Source organism: Macrosteles quadrilineatus, unplaced genomic scaffold (genome assembly GCF_028750875.1).
Source record: "Macrosteles quadrilineatus isolate MER2022 unplaced genomic scaffold, UCM_ALF_1.0 Scaffold_23__1_contigs__length_1887923, whole genome shotgun sequence".
NCBI classification, from domain to species: domain Eukaryota; kingdom Metazoa; phylum Arthropoda; class Insecta; order Hemiptera; family Cicadellidae; genus Macrosteles; species Macrosteles quadrilineatus.
The window spans coordinates 590,203-606,987 of NW_026542616.1; the positions used below are offsets into that span (position 1 = coordinate 590,203).

The following is a 16,785-nucleotide window of genomic DNA, read 5'->3' on the forward strand; positions in this document are numbered from 1 at the left end:
AACAAATTAAATAGGTAGGGTCCCAAATGTGAGCATTATTTGTGGTACACCCGAGGTCTGGCTATAATATTAAAAAAAAAACACACACACACTAATTTTGTAGTTTCCTTGTAGCAGCAAACCTAGGTACTCGTTAATTCTTATGTTATTTAAATAGATTTGATTAAAAATCAGTTCAGACAGAAGCGACGTAGATTTTCCTGTAAAACACTTTTTGCTAACTATAAAATTCTTACTTTTCCGTCAATCTATATCTTAAACTGTCTCGTATTTGTTAAGAAAAATATCAACCTTTTTCAAAATCAGTCTCGCTCTATCTCCAATGGTTTGAGAAGCCGGTCCGATTTGGACATTCCAAAGCACAAAACTGCTTTTTTTGAAAATCATTTATTTTACAATGGCATTCAACTGTTCAACGCACTGCCCGCTCCCCTGAAGGTGGAAAATAGTGTGGACAAATTTGGCAAAGGGGTGAAGAGAGTCTTCTTTTGTCACGCTGTTGTTACAGTGTAGAAGACTTTTTAAGAAATTAATGATTTTTAGTTTTTAGATTTTTTCCATGAGAATTATTGTTTTTATTTGTAAGAGAAATTTTGTTGACGCTATTATGTAGTTTATAACGACTGTCAAAAATAAAGATATTTGAGTTTGAGTTTGACAAACGGAAATTCGCTTAGTCGGCAGGTTTTCTGCGGCGGGGTTATATTAATTATTTTATGTTATTACAACAATTAAATTTAGAAGTATTTTAAGAAATAATGTGTTCATATCGAGTGTTGAAATAGATAATATTATTGTGTAAGAAATAGAGACAGTATATTTTATGTTGCTTATATAGTACCATGATAGGTTACTATACCAGAAACCATTCATATTGAGGAGAAACCCACCCTGTTTCCGGTCTTGAGTCCAGGTCAGTTCTGTTCACATTTCTCTCTGCCCATTTCTTCATCCGGCGTCAGCAGAGCAACATCGTCCACGTCCAGTTCCTTCCTTCTCACCTTCAACATCATGGATGGTAAGCATGCGTTTACTTCATCTGGTTTTATCCGCTTCCATCCTTCAATCTATTCCAGCTTTATTATAACTTAAGTTTCTACGTTAACTATTATGGTTTTCTGCTATTTAAATGAACACTTTAAGCTCTGTCGAACCACATTTTTGATCGCATTTTTACAACGCCACTTAGGCAAACATTTGTCTTCATTACTAAAATGCGATCAACAAGTTACTTTTGATCAAGTTGAGTTAGTTATTACAACGGACTAAATTCTAGCTTTTATATAATTTAACTTATTTTACATCTCTTCTTACACAAATCGGAGCTTTTGTGATTTAGGCTATGTTTTGAAACACACTTGTTATAAAGTTATGCTTACCGTAGCCTACTCTCAGACATCCAACACCCTAGAAGCTTTAAGTGAAGTTTAATTAGTTATTATTATAACTTAGTAGGCCTATATTTATTATGACTAAGTATATTTTAAAAGAAACTTTTACAAAGTTATTTGATGAGTAAAAACTTGGAGACTGCTCTTTGTAGGCTAAGTAAGCTGCTAGGTTGACTCACGTCCCGGCCTTTTCTAAAGGACCATGTGCTTTTTAACCGATCAAAACTAACAGTCCTAACCTACCCTTACTTGCTCATTGTGCCATAATTTTATCATAATTCTAATATCCTAAGTTAGGGGGTACAGTTTCTTAACTGGGCTACGCTAAGTTAATAAATATCGATTGAAACTAACACTTATCGATTTGATTAAACTTTGTAGCCTAGTAACCTAACCTAAGTTAACCAACCTAACTTGCTGATGGTGAAGAAATCTCATGAAGGTTAGTTTCAATCGATTTTAGCGTAATAGCCCAGTTAATGTAAGAAACTGTACGGTATCCTAACTTAAGCTAGGTAAGTTAGGCGACGTAAGATAATCAAATAAAGTTAGTTGGAATTGAACTTATGCAATGGATTTAGGCCTAAAATAAAGTTATTCTTCAGTAAATTTGTTTTTAAAACGTTGAGTGCGGCCTGCTTTAACTTATTTGATATTGTAGCATCTGGCACGCACATTGGACAATGTAAGGCTTAAACCACGACACAATTTAACATTATCTTATCTTAAGCTTAAAGTTTCGGTTCAGTGTGAGCTCAGTCATGCCACAGTAAACATACTTACTGTAAAACCCAGAATGCTAACCACATGGTAAAAAGCAATTTAACACTTTTTACCATGCGGTTGGCATTCTGGGTTATAGTAGGCCTATGTTTTCTGTGGTCATGCACAGGTTACGTTGTGCTGCTTCCTGCTAATTGTACCAGTTTAACACGTTGTATACGGCTGTTCCGGATTGAGTACGATGCTCGGCGTCTGTAGGGTGCGTCCGTTGCCGATCGGGAGCGCTGGGCAATGTCAAATTCATGTTTTTGCTCTAGCGTTGGTCGAATGGGGACCTTAACCATGTTATATAGTGTAGTGACTTACTTTTTGTTGTGGTGTAGGTTGGTAAGTTAGTAAATTTCCCCCGCAAAATCACTAACTGGCAAGCACAATAATCAAATTGTTGTCCCGTCTTTCTCCCTCCAATTGGCAATACAATAGGGCATGGGGCGTTCCAAGCAGTGCTGCTATCTGTGGTTTTTAAATAGCAAACTACGTTGACTCGTCATGAAACAGGACATCACTGGTTATTTGCTAGGCCTATATCGGATTGAAATTCGAAAGCCAATTGCCCGGCAATGGGGTTTGTTAGACGTTGCAGGCTGCGCCTCACTGGGGCTACGCCTGCCAATTTATGGGCTGTAGCGAACTTGTTAACAACTTCAATCCAATAACTGATAGGCTTAAGCACAGTTTGTTTTTATATCTGACAATTTTTTTGGTGGTGGGGACTGTTCCAAATATAGTGAAGTGTAACTTTAAGGCTTGGATTTAGTGAAATGGAACAGAATTACGAAAATTAAGTTAGGCCTACTGTAGTGTAGCATTGTGGAAGGAACCTGAACTCAAAATTGTGCTTCACACCTTTGTTGCATCTCTTGATGGGGTATCCGGGTCTTTGCCCCTACTTCTCCCCTCCATTTGGCAAAACTGAGGGCCTAAGTTACAAGCAGTTTTGTTTTGTGCTGTTATAGGGTTATTGTAAAACAGACTGTCAGTACATTTTACAATATACCTCTCCTTACTGGAACCCAGAGCACTAGGCTAATATTAAAGTTTTCGCACATTGAACCACGAAGCGCATTAGCCACCGGCTTATCATCATGCAACCACTGTTATATGGAGAAGATAATATCTTATAGGCTTGAGACAGATTTTATCCAAACCTACACATTTCTATTAGGTTAATTTTCAGTGTCCGGAGTCATTAATAATAATACAGTAGACTCCATCTTACCCAGATACCTTTTAACTGGACTAAACTTACACTCGGTGGAAATGACATCTCTTTAACCGGACAATTTTTATCAGAACATTGGTTTAACTGGACTAGATCGGCAGAAAGTGGGCGGTACTTAAATAACTGTTCTCGTGGGAAAGATTTGAGACCAGTGTGTCTAACAATGCGCTCCTAAATTTAAGTTAAGTATTTGGGTTACTGTATACAGTATGCATTTAAAGGGTCCATTTTAACGTGTTTTTGGGGACGTCGGTTTAACTGGAAAGACCGTTATCCAGACTGGCCTCAATCCTGAGGAGTCCGGACAAACTTAACTTATGGCTTACTGTATATCTTTCCTTGGCGCAGGTTAACTTTGTAAACACTAACTTACTGTTTGGTAATAAGTTTGATCATAAATTAAGTAGGCTATTCACCAACTAAGCCTAAACCTAAACTTTGCCTTACCAAATCAAACCTACCTGCACAGGACTTCAGGTGTGATCCTGAATTTCTATTAGAAACGAACTTAACAATTCATGCCTTTCCTGACAGACTAAGGATTTTGCTCTTATCAGTTTGGTTAGGATTGATCAGATTTGTGCCAATTTTGTAATTGGTGAGCCTGTGCTAAAGAGAAAAATGCCTTGAACGTGAGGTAGGCCGACTACGCCTACACGTTTTAGGCCGTTTTCTCTTAAGTTAGGCTAATTCTCAGCAATTGTTTTTCCCCTCCACCCAATAACCTTAATCCCCTAGATAGTATAGTAAAATCTCACTTCCCGGCTACTGGAAGTCTGTGTAGGGCCTAACTCAAATAGGGGTAGGTGGCACATCTAGGTGGCGCTTGCTAACCTAAGTTAATGAGTTGCTCTTCTTTCAAGCATTTTTTTTTTTTTCAGAAGTTTTAATTGTTGGATTATTATAGGCTAAATACTTGTAGCCTAAGTAAGTTAATAAACGTGTTTGTAAATAGTAATTTACGGTTACATGTAATTGTTATGTATTACATATTTTAACCCATTACAATTTAAATGTTAATTCAAGAAATTAACTAGCCTAACTTAAACAAGACTACCGATAACTTGATATGGGAAGTTTATGATGATTGCTCTAGTCTCGTTCGTATGAAACAAATGATTTTGTAGCTATTCTGAAAACTTCCTTTTTTCTACAAACCTATAAAAATTTCAGAAGAACTTTTGAATTTTTTACCTTTTTATTGCCATCTTCATTGTAGCCTAACTTAGTGTAGGCCTATTTAATTTAAAGTCGAAGTCAACTTCAACCAGGTTAACAAACATTTTGCTTTGGCCAAGTCTTATTACATTTAATAATAAAATTGAACTAAGTACTAAATCTATATACAAATAGTTCAGTTGTGACACAACCCCTTTTGATGTTTAACCAAGACTAGCAGCAAAGTCCCAGACTCAACGATTTAAGATGTTCTGCCAGTTGATCTTATTATAGATTAATCCTTCTGAATTAACTTGGGTAGGCCTAAATATTTTAGAGCTAGCCCTAGTCCATATCTCCAATGATGAAAAAACTTTCAGAGCACTGGACGATGATTACTCTGTGATTACCTTTGACAACCTGAGGAGATGCGACTTTGCTTGGATATGATTATAAAACCTTAAAACCTTCTTGAGTGTAAGGCCTAATATGATTTTTAAAAAATATGGACAATAAGCATTGATTGATATCTGATTATTGTTTTTTCCAAGATTGGACAGAGGGTGTGCAGTTTGATCGTGAGCGTAGGTTAGTAAGCGTTTTGATGGTTTGAACACACATTATTGACATTACGTTCTTCTTCGCATGTGTTGCGCTGACTTACAGCCAATTCGGACATGTGTGTTAGTAATTTTGTGATGTAGGGAGGTAAATAAGATGCTCGTTGAGTCGCCAGACAAGTCAAACAACAATTTGACGGATGGACATTTTTTGCATGGCACATTGCAATAAAAGGACGGTGTGGGATCAGTTTTGAGTTTACATTTTTCAGACTTAAATAATTTTCAAACTAACTGAGCATAAACTTAAAGATTTAGTATCTTAGTCTTTGTTCTTATATGAAAAAGGAATGAACCAAATGATGACAAAACCTATTTTCCTGAAAACCTATGAGGGGAAATCAAGCTCAACAGGTCTGAAGGTTCACTTCCATTATTAAGACTAAAATCTTTAATGCATAGTTTGTGTAAGTTACGTCCTTAAGTGTAGCCTACCCTACAGAATGGGTCACCGGAATTTTATCCCCTGGGCAAAGCTGATGTCACTGTGACATAGTAACCTGAGCGCTATAAAGTTTGTTCACAGGCGGAATTTTACCCCGCGGATTTGGGAGTCTAATCAAAATAGGCAGAGCGTGATATATTAGATTAGCAATAAAACCCAGAATTTTACCCTCTGTCCACATAATTAGCGATTGGTCAACTGTAGATGTACGGCCCGGATTTTTACCCCCTGTACAGATTTAGAAATTAGTGTGATTTTATAATTGTTTTTTCTGATTTCAGTTTGTTGTTGAATAGTAAACATTATAGGCCTAATATCCTATTTTAGTAGCCTATCATTTGTAATCTCAACTACCTAAGTAAACATGTTTCGCTGTTTAATTTTTTTATTATAGTTTCGGGATTTGACTGTTGGACCAATTGATAGTCATGTAGGCCTACCTAAATAAACTAACTGAGTATAGCCCATTATTTGAATGATAATGTGAACATTTCTTAAACGATCATTTTATACAACTGTGGAAAAACTATTTATTTTGAAGAATTCTATAGGTATCTGGCCAGGGAGTAAAGCCCTTGGAGTCGTTAACCCTCCTCCCCTGCCATCCCTGCAAGTGCGTTGTTAGTTAACTTTTGATTCTTCAACCCACTTAAGAATTTTATAAATTAGCCACACAGAAAACAAATAATTGCGCTCTTCTTAGCATGTGTTGCGCTAACTTACAGCAAATTCGGACATGTGTGGAGATGTGCGTGTGCTGCGATCAATGATGACAAACTGGCAACCTGCAATATTTTAGGATGGCATACAAACTAACTTATTCTTAGTCACATCCTGTGGAGATAAGCATCGCCGAGCCTGGGGGTGGAAATGCTGGGATTCCTAGAAAGTGGCGGTTAATCCGAACTGCTCTCAAAGCAAGGCCGGTTAATTCAAACAGTAATATTTTATAGATAATCCGATTATCGGTTAATGCAAGGTTAGTTGGGGTCTACTGTATTTGTATCAATATTAGCTATAAAATAATTCTATCAAACTAAAAGCCCTTCTTCAAAAATGCCATTGCATAGCCTTGGTGAGACCTTATTACAAGCAAGTATTTAATGTCAAATATTTTGTTTTAGGACATAGAAGAAATCAATTGAGATCCGAAAACAATAAAGCAAGATCATGGAGGATCTGCTTGAAATTATTCAGTTCAAATCCTGTACAAAACATCGACATATGAGATGATGTAAGTTACCTATTGTACACGTTAAAAAACTGTGCTTTAAATAGTTATGAGCAAGAATGTAGGCTTATAATAGGCTTATTGTCAAATTTAGCCAAACAAGTAACAGCAATAGACTATGCATCAGAACAATCTTAAATACTGTGCAATAAGATCTTGATTTAGTTGTCTTATCCAAACACTAACTTAAGCTTTCATTTAATTAAAACCTTTAAGGCTAAATTAATTTTAACCAAGAATATGCTTTCAGTCATATACTTCTACAGTCTCATAAATGAATTCAGAGATATGATGATACTATTTATTATGAAAATTCTATGATTAAGCAATCATATATAAGCCAAAAGGATTCTGATCTCTGAATGATAATTCTTTTATTAAAATAGTATTTTCTAGACAACTAATTTAAGACCATAGTTCGACAAATATAGACCCTGTCTTTGACTAACAGCTTAGTAAAATACTTTCTTCATTTGTCTCTGTGTAACTTGGAACACTGAAATAATTGTTAGGCTACAGTGAATTAGAAGGATCAAAGTTCATGTTTAATTAAGTCTCACTAAACACCCCACTCTATTAAGCCGGCTGTGAAGGATGGTACCTTTGTCAGTGGTTAAGACTGGGAACAGTAACGCTCTCAAAGTGTAAAGTGGCCGAGGTATCTTGGTAACTTAAGGGAAGAGAGCTACATTTGGTTCAAAACAGTGCAGTGTTACTTGTTTAGTCCTTCCGTTTTAATTTATTTAATTGTTACCAATAAACCAAAAATGGTCAGCGTATCTTGTCTTTTGTTGGTAAAATTGTAAGGCAAACACATGATGATAATATTTAAGTCATGCCAGACTGGAGTTTCTGATTCTAGTGATTATTTAAACTATCTGAAGTTTGCCATACTTTGTGTCAAAAGTTTAAGAGTTCATGAACATTCGAAGGACTGGTATACCATCTTTTGGGTTGATTCATTTTTTATAATTAGTTCAGTACGGTAATCTAAACATTTTAACCATTTTCACTTCCCCTACTAAAATTGTGTTTAATCATATTGTGGTGTTAAGGTTTTCAACACTAATGCAATAAAGCATCAGTGTAGAGTCTTTGTCATAAGGTTCATAGTTATGAACCTTATAGGTGTATCAGTCATAGTCTTTGTCATAATCTTAGTTAGTAGTTGACATAGGCCTACTTGTCTTTTTGGTACAACGGGCAAACGTGTGATGATACTACTAAGTCATGCCAGACTGGAGTTTCTGATCCTAGTGATTATTTCAACTATCTGAAGTTTGCAATAACTCAAGAGTAGTGTATTTGTTTGGTAGAAGGTGGTATAGTTTGGGTTTTTAATGGAAGCCTCTACTTAATATGTTCAGCACCAAAACCACAGATTTATAGGGCTTTTTAAGAATGCAACTTTCTGATCCACCATTAAATAATAATAAACTACTAACAGTAGGAATTCTTCATTACCTTGAGAGTTTGTAGCTTAAATCCCAAACCATTGTCCCCACTGGAGTCATCGGCTCTTACAGTGTGCAGAGTTTGGGTACATGATTGCACTCTTGTGTAAGGATACATGGAATGTTCCTATAACCTAAGGAAAGAGTGCAACATTGACGATAATGTATTCATACAGTAAATGTAAATTGCTTTAAGTTGTGTCAAAGATTTGTTTTTTTTTTTCAGTTTTGAGGTTTCGTACATAATTTTGAAGCTGCCTGACTGGACGTGGTGTTAATTATGGTAAGTTTTATTCTGTTTTTGTGTTTTGTAAATAAGCTGTGAGTGAGAAAAGGGGTAAAAATGTTGTATTAATAGTTTGATTAGCCACAAAAATAATTATCTTTCTAAATATTTGTTTCTTATGGATAGGGTTTTCTATTATTTCAGATTTCTGTCACTTATTATATTTATTCCATGTTTAATTATTTAAAAGCAAACATTCAAATATGACCAATAATATGATGACTATACACCGCCCCAGACTGAATCTTGATGAGGTATGTAGCCTACTGATTGTGGTCTATATTTAAAAACCTTTTCTCTTAAAAAAAAATTGTAGCCTACTTTTATTGTTTTACTTAACTTGGGTACCGGCTGCACTGTACATGAACCTCGTGAAAACTTTAATTCAAATATCAACGATATGATGATTTTATACCGCCCCAGACTGAATCTTGATGAGGTATATTCTGATTGTGTCTAGATTTGATAAACTTTTTCTCCCAAAAAGTTTTTGGTTACTAATTGTAGCCTATTTTTTATTTGTGGTGCTAGTTAAACAACATTTCAGAACTTTCTGTCGCTTATTATATTTATTCCATGTAAGATAAGCTAACATTCAAGTATGAACAATAATATGATGAATATATACCGCCCCAGACTGAATCTTGATGAAGGTATATTCTGATTGTGTCTAGATTTGATAAACCTTTTCTCCCAAAAAGTTTTTGGGTTACTAGTTGTAGCCTACTTTGATTTTTGTTTTTTGGTGCTAGTTAAACAAAACTATCTCGCTGGTATGCTAAGATAATATCATGACAGAATTTTAGTTTAAATTAATTTTTCAGGCCGAAGTGGTAGAGCTACATCATGATAAAGAATATCATGCTCCAACCTTTTTGGGTAGGTTTTATCCTAATTTTTCACTTGTTAGTCAATATTTATATTCTCTAAAATTGTATTTCTGATTGCACATGGAGTCGATGATGAGTCATTTTTTAACCATCTTTCGGGGATGAGATTTCATGATTATGACTTAAATTACTGAGACTTGTAATCCAGTTTCATACAAATTAATCACCTTGTTCTTTTTTAAGCTTTTTGGCTACACAAACCATTATGTAAGAGGTAACCTATTTGATGATTTTGTATGATGATAACTTTGGAATTACCGTTTGATCCAAGTGAAAAATATCCTATGGCTGCTTTTAATCTGACAAAGATCATCAATTGGTTGGCTGTATTTATAATTGGTGAAATGACTAAATTTCCTCTTTGAATCAAAATGTGGAGGTCGTACTTCTGACATATCCTATTTGATGATATTTAATGATGATAACTTTGGAATTACCGTTTGATCCAAATGAAAAAATCCTATGGCTGCTTATATCTGAAAAATATCACTGTTTAAAAGTAGATTTATTGTTTTAAGTCCTACTGTTTTCTCTTCTTTCATATTCTAATATGAAAACTATTCAATTAGTTTACAACTACAATGTTCAATTAGGTACACATAGTTTTCACCAAGTGCATACATTTAGTGTTTTTTTTTTTTTTTAGTACATACATTTTTAGTTTGTTACATTTGATCTCATTGAATTTTTTTAGGATCTGGTATTACTGATATAGCAGCCCATCTTTCAAATAACTAATAAATAAATCCAATGATGATTTTAAATTGACAAGCATATGTCTGAATCAAACTGCAATGTCTAGTGATAGTCATTGTGGCTGTGATGTTAAATTTGTCTGATGGATTATTTTGTTTTTCATTTTTTATTGAAAATGATGTTGATATTAAGCAGATTGTTAACTTATCTAATTTTGCTTTACTAGCGATGTTGAGTTAAAGCGGAATGCTCCTGTTTTACCACATTTATTGATGAATTTTTGTTCCAAATGAAGATAACATAGTTCAAATGAAACTAGTGATTAAGATTTATCTTTCGCCCCTATCTGATGGAACTTAATTTTCTCAAACAACTATTTTAATAATACGAGCTGCAACCTATAAATAGCTTAACCAAATTAAATATATCTTTGTTCGTCTACAGCCTTTTCAGATTTTAGCAATAACTTAATTATTAAAGACATAGTTATGGATTAAGTTATTTCCTAATCATTTGGTTGGGCTGATAACAACTTATTTGATTAAGATAACAATACTATAAGTGGTGAAGCTTAACCAGTTATATCTGGTTCCATGTGATGATAACATAGTTCAAATGATATTCAATACATGATTATAATAACTATAACTTCTAAATCATTAATGCCAGATAACCTATTCTTTGTGTGATCTTTAAGACTGTGTGTGGTATTGACCTAAAAAGTAATATCTTTTGTTGAGTTACATGAAACATTAGATTTGCTAGACGGATTAATATTATAGCCTATACCTATCTGAGAATTGTGCTTTAAAGGGGTTTTTCTTGCAGGTATGAAGATGTTCAGACTAAGAATGGATTCTCAAAATCAAAAGTAAGTGGTTTATATATATATATTTTTTTCATTCAGTTGATTTATCTTTGATTTTGGAGATAGGCTGATTTGCTAGCGATTCATTCAGAGATTAAATTTGATCTTTATCAATTGCCCAGTCATGATGAATTGAAGGGTGTGTCAAAGCAAAGACTGCCACTAACATTTTGGAGCCAGAAATGGTGGAACCCACCGAAATGGGCAGGATTTGTGTGCTGAAACTTGCCTACCCGGTTGTCTGAACTGGTGGAAGATCCTATAGTAACTTTGTGAATTTTTTAATTTTCCCCCCTGTGTAGGGTATCATTCCAAGTAGGCCTAATTCTTTAATTTTTCAAACTTTCTAGATTTTTTGTTTATTAAGATTATTTATTTTGTTCCTTTAGCTACTAATCGAGATTCAAGATGTAATGCACATCAGTCCAGAAGCTACAAATCTCTGGAAGGAAATGGCTACATGATCATCATGGGGGACCAGTGTGCCAAGGACTATGCTTTCGTAAGGTTGGTAATTGAATTTACATTTTGTGATTTTATTAAATAATAGATGCTTACTTTCAGTCTAGCTAGATTGGAAATAATACAATAAATTGCTATCGCAGAAGGTTATTAGGCTTGTAGTGTGTCGGGTGATAGTCGTGGGCCCATTCCTGAGAGCGCCGAAATTTAGAGGCTGGTATTAAGATGGACGTAGAACCAATGTTAAAACGCTGGATCGTTCCACTTGGTTTTCAAACCCCAATGGCTGAATTCTCTCTTGTCATCTCAGTTGCTGCCAGTCGTGCGGGAGGCAGGTTTAGGGTGTAGGCTGAATCATGTCCATTGGAGGATGTTTTATCCAATGGTGGACAGTTGTAGCTAGCCAGGGAGTCATCTCACTGGTATACAAGTTTGGCCAACATTGCAGCACTGTTTCATAGTACCATGTGTCGTGATCTAACCTCGTGGCCTCCCTTCAGTGCTACATACGATAACTATTGTCAACCAGCTGATTCATAAACTTGTTGCTTCTAAATCTGTAGAGCTAAATAAAATAATATTAAAACCCTTAGGTGTGGGGCATTGTTTTCCATTTTTTAAACAATCTCATGTTAAGAAATTGCATACCGGTATTTTTTTAATTCACAAGTCAAAAGAGTGTGTTGTTGTTACAAAACAAACATTTAAGAAGTAAAAAGAAGATTCAAGAAATTGATTAACTATTTCCATAGAATGTAATTCATAAAGGTAAAAAACAAGCTAAGATATTTGTCTAAAGTAATGATAAATTGTGCTATATGATGATTTTTCATTCAGAAAAACCATGATGATTAAAAAAATTATAACCCTTCTCCAACTGATAGCACATTTTGAAATGCTAGCATATTTATATTTAAAACTGATATGAGTTTTATGAACTATTCTTTTTATTACCTAGTCACAAAGTTGTCATAGGCCTACACCGATAGTAGACTCTTTTGAGTGCTTATTTACATTTAAGATGATGTTTGCTACATACTACCAAGATCTCTGATCATTGTGATTATAACTTGTAACTGATGAACCTCCACATTAAATTTTGGTATGGTACTAGTTCTAAACAATATGATGACAGTAAATATCTGTGTTGCAGAACAAACCAGTGACCAGTTCGAACCGGAAGTCAAATAGAGGTATGTATCAATATTTGTCTTTTGGGTTTAGATTGATAATTTAAACTTAATGGCTTATTAAAACTTCAAATACTCAAGTTTGTGGTGATGATTTAATATATACGCTATGCAGACTTAACTGGTGATAGCTTGCCCTCTCTGAACAAACTTGAAAACTATCTGAGACTTACAATTTACTAATCACTTTTTAATACAACATTAGTTAAAATCCAGAACTACAGTCCCGGCCACGTAAAGAGAGAAAATGTCCAGGTAGACCCGGTCAGGCCTAATCCGCCGTTGTCAAAACATAGCTATTGTTTTGAAACCGAGGGGGCGCGCTACCCCATCCCAGCGGTCATTGCTACTGCCTCCCTTTAATTCTTAGAAATAACTCGGGCCAGTACAAATTCTATAAATCGAACGGGTGATCTCCTATAATTAAGTGACAGGTCATTTTATTCACAAAGTGAAGACGAATATCATAAAATTTGAATCGCAATTCTACGTTGCTTCGTTGGTTGGCTAGTCGATGTTGAGAAGCAGCAGGCAATGACCGCTGGGATGGGGTAGCGCGCCCCCTCGGTTTCAAAACAATAGCTATGTTTTGACAACGGCGGATTAGGCCTGACCGGGTCTACCTGGACATTTTCTCTCTTTACGTGGCCGGGACTGTACATTACCTACATAAATTACTTGGTTTTTCCTGTTCATTGATGAAACAACTCTAACAGTATTTGGGTAAAAATGTATATTACGTTTTTTTAAAAGTCAGTAATTAACTTTTAAAATCAGTAATTTTAACTTAAAAACAAATGTTCTTTGTGTGTAATTAGAGCTGAGTCTAAAACTCTCAAGGTTAAACCACAAGTGATGATGAAAGTTATCCCTGTCAGAATCCAGTTGTTGATATCTGTAACTCCTGATGTGGTATTGAGAAACATTATGTAACTCGATAAATTTAAATCAATTGTGTTTTTTGCCCTGTTAACTCCATTCTGTAAAGAAGAGCATTTAATAAGATAACAATTTATACCTAATCAGTTATTTCCAAACAGTGTTAGTTGGAAATTTGTTGGAAATTTACTTTCATGTTTTGGTGAGCTTAAAATTTAAACCTCTATTGATTGTTCCAATAAAAGCGTATTCTAAACCACATAAAGATCAGTTTTGGTCTTTGTGTCAAAGTTTTACGCAATATAATTGTGTGAAATCCAAAGGTTTCAGATGTTTCTGTATTCCTATTTCACCTCACACACATTTCTTTATTCTATCATTTATCCATTGACTAGGGATTATTGAATGAATGTACACCTTCATTTTTATCTTGCTTCCTCCCACAATAAATAACCATAAAAACTGGTTTCCCAAGGATTTTAAATGTCAAGTTTTGAACTGTTAAGTGTTGAATGATGTTAATGAGATTTCCGATGCCACAATGTGGACTATTGCACACCACTACCCATTATTCTGACGACACTTCCAAAACTCAGTCATTTAAAAAAGGTGTCCATGCATTCAGTATTTTATTTAAATTTATTGGGAGTTTTTGTTTAGTATCCGCCCTAAGTAAATAAATAAATATAATAGTATCCTTGAAGAATTTAAATTGACTTTTGTTTGACTGCCTACTGAAAGTGTCATATGATGTTAAACCAGATTTCTGATGCCACAATGGGGACTATTGCACACCACTACCCATTATTCTGATGACACTACTTGAATTTACCCTCCCTCTAAATTTATATTAATTTGTAATTATAATCAGTAGAACTGAGTGTTATGATAGCAAATTGAGAATTTCGTGGATGGATTGTTTGAAAGATAAGCTTCTGCCTTGGGAAAATGTGTTGTACAGCCCTAGTTTATATCGGACACATTTTAAATGTAACTTGGTTAAAATCTTTGCCCGTTCTCTTGTACTAAAACTTGTGTCGCCTCTATGCCAGTTTCTCAGCGATGATGTATATACCTTACATTATTCTATCCCTGATGTGTTTTGATGACAGAAACAGCTGAGCTGGAAACTTGGGTTCACCGGTTATTTAAATCCTCTGAGTTATTTTTTAATGTGCTTCAAGATGATCATCAATCCAATATTTCGAATATTTTGCTTTTGACAGGGGATACTCTAATCTTCTTTCTCTGTTTTGACTGGTTTTTTAGTGATTGTTTCTTAGCGATGATGCAATTAATATACGCTATGATTGGCAATGATTTCAATCCTTACCTACACTGAGCTAAGAAACAAGTTACTTTAAATGTTAATGGCTTTCCAAAACTTAGTATAATGATACTTAATTTGGGTTTTTTTCTGTTTCAGGCAAGAGCTGTTGAGAAGACATAGAGGTCTGTTTGTATCTAGATACTTTCAAAGTGTTAACCATCATTGTTGAATACATGCTTAAAAATAATAAAAAAAGCTGTCATGAATTCTTTGTTGTTTTTAGAAATACCCTTTCTAATTAGAATAGTGATGTAAAATGGCTGACTTTTAGCTCAATTTTAATAAATGAATAAGAACGTTTAAACATAATTTTGATGACTTATATATTTGGTTTTGTTTGGATGGAAATAGTCTGAATTATTAAGTGGTAGCTGATGAAATGCTCCCTCCTGTCCAAAGGTATCTAAGTAGGCAGGTACTATTCCCTTGACCCTTTGGGAGGATCAATTATTCTGAAAATGTGAGTGGCAGTATTATAATATACTAGTGCACCTGTTGCTCGAATTCGAGCAATTGCATAGTATTAGAGGTGTTATTTCAAAACGAATAACAGTCATAATTATTTCTGATGACTTAAAAAAAGAGTAGACTCAAAGATAATGTAATCAATCACTCCATTGCAGTTATCGAAACAGAAAAATTATGATCTTGTGTGTATCATGTGTTAACTATGAACAGCTGTAATTAATACAAATTATTTAAGTAAACAAAATCATTTTTCCATAAGAAATACATAGGGATCTTGTTGGCCTGCGAGGCAAAGCCCGAGGACTTTTATTACAGGAATTGGTGAAAGGGGGTGTCTACACAAAAAATACTTAATTTTGATACGACGTTTGTAAAAATCCGTCTATTATTAAGGGATGAGTAGTGTTGTAAAAATCGCCTTCACGTATTATATATAAGGATAGCCTAATATCATTGACTTCCAATGTAATGCAAACATTCAAAGCTGAGAAAAAAGATTCAATTTCAGTACAACCTCACCAGAGGGTACTAGTGTATTGAGGTAAATATTCAAAATCATTGTTTATGATTAGTTGGTTAGATTTGGTTAAAGGAGGTTTTAAATTATTGAAAACGGGATAGAACCATTTAGAACTAAATCACCCGATTGTATTGCCATATAAAGAATATTTCATTAAACAATCATCATCACAATCAAATTTTGATTGTTATTGTTTTCATAAATTTTTTTAAATGGTGAAATGGAGTTAGCAATCTGGGTGACTTCAGCTTATGACGGTAATAGCACACCTATGTTTTCCTTCCACCATGACATAGAAGTCTAACTTGGAGAATAATAAACTAACTAATGATGTAATTTTTGCGATTAAGCACTTGTAATTGCATATTAATATACATTGCACGCTTGAGGGAAGTTGCTACCGGTACTGAAAGTAACAAATCTCGTAAAAAGCTTTATTAAATTTTTTTTCATTGGTATAAAGAGTTTCAGAAAAACACTGAGTTCGTCACATCTACGAAAATCAATTAGCCGTACTAATTAGGGTTGACAGTCTACCTGCCCCGCCAGGTATATCATGCATCATGCCTCCTCTACCTAAACGGGAACAAAAGCTACTAGTCACAAGAGAACGGTCAAATACCATTCTGAATCTTAGGCTCTGTGTTTACTGATGTTGGTTCCTCATGTAGCTGAAAATTATGAACTAACTCGTGCTGTATTAATGGCAAAATTGAAGTCAAACTATTATTACCATTGACTATTGAATACTGAAGTAGATGTCGCATCTATACAGGGTGTTTTTTTTTTAAACTTGCATCTTTATTTATTTAAAAACCGCAATAGATAGAAATATGCAGTTACCCCTTGTGACATATCAAATGAAAGAGCATGAAAAAAGAAAAGTTTTGGT

General features: G+C 34.5%; 1 long non-coding RNA gene and 3 other non-coding genes across 4 annotated transcripts; all 4 read left to right on the forward strand.

The window, feature by feature from the left end:
- The first annotated feature begins 951 nt into the window (after nt 1-951).
- LOC129005556 (uncharacterized) lies at nt 952-15,092 on the forward strand. The gene is made up of 8 exons (XR_008491834.1): nt 952-1,018; nt 6,744-6,853; nt 8,531-8,587; nt 9,415-9,469; nt 11,005-11,047; nt 11,434-11,551; nt 12,660-12,699; nt 15,002-15,092. It is a non-coding gene; the product is annotated as an uncharacterized LOC129005556 (long non-coding RNA).
- On the forward strand, nt 8,985-9,045 carry LOC129005575 (small nucleolar RNA SNORD31). The gene has a single exon (XR_008491837.1). It is a non-coding gene; the product is annotated as a small nucleolar RNA SNORD31 (small nucleolar RNA).
- LOC129005574 (small nucleolar RNA SNORD31) lies at nt 9,198-9,259 on the forward strand. The gene has a single exon (XR_008491836.1). It is a non-coding gene; the product is annotated as a small nucleolar RNA SNORD31 (small nucleolar RNA).
- On the forward strand, nt 10,457-10,534 carry LOC129005576 (small nucleolar RNA snR60/Z15/Z230/Z193/J17). Its single transcript, XR_008491838.1, has one exon. It is a non-coding gene; the product is annotated as a small nucleolar RNA snR60/Z15/Z230/Z193/J17 (small nucleolar RNA).
- Nucleotides 15,093-16,785: the final 1,693 nt, after the last annotated feature.